Genomic DNA, 5,060 nt, shown 5'->3' on the forward strand with positions numbered 1-5,060 from the left:
TGGCCACCTTATCATGGTTATGACTACATGCCACATCTGGATCTAATGAAGGTAGGCAAGGGTAGGAGGAAGAAGAAGAGACTCAAGGGGGGCATGGACGCTATGAGAGGGTACGGCGAAGACATGTACGGAGGGGGAGACTTCAATGAGACCCATGGCAGGAATCTTTGCTCCGTTTGCAAAGAACCTAGTCATAAGGCTAGCAGGCATAGAAGACAAGGGCAACAGGTGCATATAGCATACATTTTATTATATTAGTACCAATTATGATATATGTTTATTCTCTCATTTTGCATAATAGTTTATTCCTTTTACATTTACTTTGTTTTATGCACTAATGTTTCATCATATTATAGTACTCTTAATGTTTGTTCTAACACATCCATTTGAAATTTAAACCAGGATGGGGGATCATCATCCACAATACCCCATTCTTGAGGTGCACTACGACAAGGACCACCAAGCCAAGCACCTATCGGAGCTTCAGGAGGACTTGCTACCTCTTAGACTACGCACGCACCAGCCGCACCGCTAGGACAAGTGATAATGGCCGTACATACAGCGTGCCGGCTTTCTTGAGGTCATCCAGGTCTTCAACACTGGGCAACCGATCCTCGACCCTACACTTCTCACTGCTGCTGTCGATAGGTATGATTTGATACATGTTTGGTGAAGTACAAAGCATTGATTTGTCTCAGTGTTTGAATTAAAAAACTTCTTGTATTGAATTAAAAACCCACAGGTGGAGGCCAGAGACCCACACCTCCCACCTTCCTTGAGGCGAGATGACTATCATGATGTAGGACATGAAAATGATTCTATGTCTATGGTTGGGGGGTCTTCCAGTGACTGGGATCCTTGATAACGATCACTGGATGGACTTGGTGGAGCAGTTCTATGCTAGAAGACCATCCGAGGACGAGGATGCTAAGAGAGCAAAGTAAGAATTTCTACGTTCCAAACATTTACCATTTTGACACCAGCACATGCATGTCTTTGGTTGGTCTCTTATATCACAAATATATGTTATGGTCTAAGTCTGTCGTTTATCTACATATTCTGCAAATTATTTTGCTATTTAAATGGAGGGTGTAGTACATAACTTTTATGATGCATATTGTCTTTGTCTAATTTAATGTTTATTTTTGTTTCCTCAGCTCTCATGTAATTGTCCTTCAAAAATTTCAGGAAAACATCGGGTGTCAGTTTAGTTTGGATAATAGAAAACTTCGGGGCCTCGTTGCACCCAGACGCTTCAGAGCAGGAGATCGAGAGATATGCTAGGGTGTGGTTGTGGCACTTCTTAGGAGTCTTCCTGTTCCCCAACGCATCGGGTAACACCATCAGTTGGGCCTTCCTCAACATACTGAGCTAGCCATGGGAGAATATAGGAGCGTACAGCTAGGGCAGCGCAGTCCTAGCATGGATCTATCGACAGCTCTGCGTTGCCTGTCGATGCAGTACAGGAGGTGCCAACCCAGAAGGTTGCTCCCACCTACTATAGGTTTGGTATTGGGAGCGATGGCCAGTCGGGAGGCCCATTGTTCACGATTTACCTGTAAGTGCATCGATTTTTTATTTTCCACAAACTTGATGACGCACTTGTGACTGACTGTCCTATTCAATGCAGGCATGGAATCACGTGGACATAGGACCGACTGCTCTGTACGTCTGGCAAGAAGTGGAGGTAGTTAGAGGGAACCCGAAGCGGCAGTACAGGCAGTACTTGGACACGCTAGACATCCTGACACAACACCAGATAACGACCACTTTGATACTGCTAGTCGGTGTTGTTGCTTTTTTATTATTCCCAAAACCTAACTGTAGTTACCTAACTTTCAGGTGAATTGGTGTCATTGGTCCAGATTCAAGCTAGATTGGTACCTGAGTCCTCACACTGAGAAAGAGTCAGATGAGTGGCTTTTTAATGGGCCACTAATTTTCTTCCACGTGGTCGAGATGCACTACCCTATAAGGGTGTACAGGCAGTTCGGAAGATTGCAGCCATGCGCACCGCCGCTATACACAACCAACAGAAAGTTGCACGGGTGCGATGACTATAACATAGTAATTTAGCAGTCATGTGCATACATATAACCACTAACTTATGTTAAACTTGTAGGTACGATCGAAGGAACAAGTACAAGGAGAAGAATTGGGCCGTGACGCACGCAGGGTACATCCACGACTGGGAGAATAGGCAAAGGGTCCTGATCGCCGAGAAACCGCCGCACGACCAACGCAACTTCGACCGCTACCTCCAATGGTTGCATAGGAGTACCCGCACACATATGCAGGCCCCCTACACTTACAAGCCAATTGATGAGGACAAAGATGAGGATGACACCGCTGATGCATACGACAAGGTGACAAGGATGGAGACACAACTTCAGAGAGCCCCGCTACAGAGATACGTGGTAAGAAATTTGAATTTCAATACAACTGCACGTCGGTGTTCCTATGAATTATAGTGATACGAACTTACCTCGATTGTGTATGCAGGCAACACAGTTGACAAGTCTATCCAACAAAGCAGCCATGTGACTTCACGAGACCAGAGGGGAGCTGCACGACATTCTACACGTCTTCGTCGATGTATATTCTATTCTCAAAGCCATGACAGTGGTTAAATGGTTCCCATGACTCATTCATCCGTGTTTTTTTGTAGAAAGTGAGGAGGAGCTGCAAGAAGCTAGCATAGAAGCTCAGCTGCGTGGATACTCCATGGGAGATGCCCTATGACTTGGACCTGTCTAGTTCGTTATGCTTGAGCACTATGCCGACACGAGCAGGTTCCTCCAACACGATGGCTGCTGGGACCTCTTATGTTCGTACTCCCGGCAATGCAGGCAAGGGTCCTGTGGAGCATGACATTGAGGAGGATGAGGATGAGGGGGACGAGGATGAGGATGAGGAGGAGGACTATGATGAGATTGGGATGTCTCAGCTTGGTGATGCACCATTTCCTACACAGTTCGACGAATAGGTACTTGAACCAACCCTTCATCATATACGTCACAATTACTTAAACATTATAAGTAACGATGCCTATATTGTAATTGTAGGGTCCTAGTTACACTCAGCAATGCTGCTAGGTGTATCGCCAGTGAGACCGTATCGACATTGGGTTCACCCCTAACGTGCTGCCTTCATGTCCGAAGAGGCAGCAATGTCCGCGGTACCCATATACTCCTAGGTCATAGGAGTTCTTTAGGATGACATGCTGCACTTGTACTCGGACACCCATATACTGATGGAACATGTAGTATGTCGAGTAATGTTGAACTTATGTATTGATGAACTTGTGTCGTAGTTATGACTTGCTAAACTTATGTCGAATAGAGGTATTGTCGAACTTGCGATGAACTTGGGACGTGTACAAGTTAGTATTGCTGAACTTGTGTATTGATTGTCTCATGCACTTAACCTTCCTGCTGACCTATTCGTTAAACCGACATGACAAAATAACTTGTCTCATGTGAGAACATAACAGAAGTGCCTTGTTCCATTTGCTGCCGCTTTGACTACTGCACCATGGCTGGGACTCGTCAGCCTTGCCACGCCATGGCAGCTGGCGCGTCAGCCTAGCCACGCCGTGGACGGTGGCGCAGCAAACCCATGCTGGGCGCTGGCCAGACTCCCTTTTGTGCGAATCAGCAGCAGCAAGATTTTGATGCATATAATTTAGGGGGTTTCGAAAGATCACAATGGTGAGAACAACTTTTTATTTATCTTTTTAAAAAAAATAAACCATAGACATGAAGAAGGTCATTAGTGATTGGTACAGTCTTCTAGATAATGTTTGGACAAGATGGGCACCAAACTAAGACTCAAAAGTAATACCCGAATGTATGACAATGACAAAAGCAAAAGCATTATATACCGAGAACGTAACAAATACATGCAAATTGCAGCATTGTAATACCATTTTTTGTGGTGAAAGTTTTATGAGATAACACAATGTCCGTTACAAAAATTAAACAGTGTTTGTTACATTGGTACAATACATAAATAGTTGAAATGAAACACAATGCAGCACCGAGAAAGTTCTACTACAATACAAATACCAAATCTAAAGCATTGAACTAGCACACCTGTACCAATCCTCTAACACACCTCTACCAATCCTCAGTCTAAAACATACTAAGTAAGCAACTCGTCGTCTGAGTACCAGTCCTCTACCACTACCTTGTTGTTATGGCTAGGCTCACCTACATTGCCCTGATCTGCCCGTCGTCTATAGTAAGTTGCCTCCGCCTCTGTGGCCTGAGTCAAGAATGCTTCCTCCTCCATCTAGCTCATGTGTCTAGGCTCACCTGCATTGCCCTGATCTGTCTGTCGCTTATAGTAAGCGACCTCTGCTTCATCTACGGCCTCTGCGGCCTAAGAGAAGAACGCGTCCTCCTCTGCCTACAAGCCCGCATCTGCTTGAGCAATAAGCTTGCTAAGTCTGCTAGTGTCTTCCTCAGCCTCCTCTACCTGCAAGCCTGCCTCGACTAGAGCGATGAGATCGCTCAACCTGGTAGTGTCATCCTCATCCTCGTCCCCATCATCGGCCAACACAATCGGAGATTGGACGGTGCGACCAGCTCGCGTTCTGTGCTCATCTAACTTCTTTTTCTCATACCTTACATGGGCCACCTCTACGGCATGGTCCTCGCCGCATCCAATCCCTTTGTAACACCCAAAAATTTGCATTCTTTCAAAATAGTTAAATTTGATTTATTTGTGCAATTATGTGAGCATTCAAATGTAGGAAACAATATTTTTGGTGAAATTAAAATCAATAATAAGGAATAGATACAAGTTGATGCATACATGTTGTTGCACATTTGTTTTTGTAATGATTAGTTTTGACTAAAATTTGAATTGAATTCAAATTCAACTTGAAAATGAGTTTGGAAAATTTATTTGGAAAAAGAAAAGGAATTTCTTTCTTTTCTCTCTCCCTTCCTCACTTTCGGCCCGCAGGCCCTTTCTACCGCCGGCCCGCTCGCCCCCTCCCCTCTTCCCTTCCTGGGCCAGCCCATCTCGGCCAGGCGGCCGTTGCCGCGCCCCTT

General features: G+C 45.1%; 1 pseudogene; it reads left to right on the plus strand.

Annotated features, from left to right (window-relative positions):
* The first annotated feature begins 785 nt into the window (after window positions 1–785).
* LOC136487999 (serine/threonine-protein phosphatase 7 long form homolog) lies at window positions 786–2,544 on the plus strand (annotated as a pseudogene).
* Window positions 2,545–5,060: the final 2,516 nt, after the last annotated feature.

Source organism: Miscanthus floridulus, chromosome 10 (genome assembly GCF_019320115.1).
Source record: "Miscanthus floridulus cultivar M001 chromosome 10, ASM1932011v1, whole genome shotgun sequence".
NCBI classification, from domain to species: Eukaryota; Viridiplantae; Streptophyta; class Magnoliopsida; order Poales; family Poaceae; genus Miscanthus; species Miscanthus floridulus.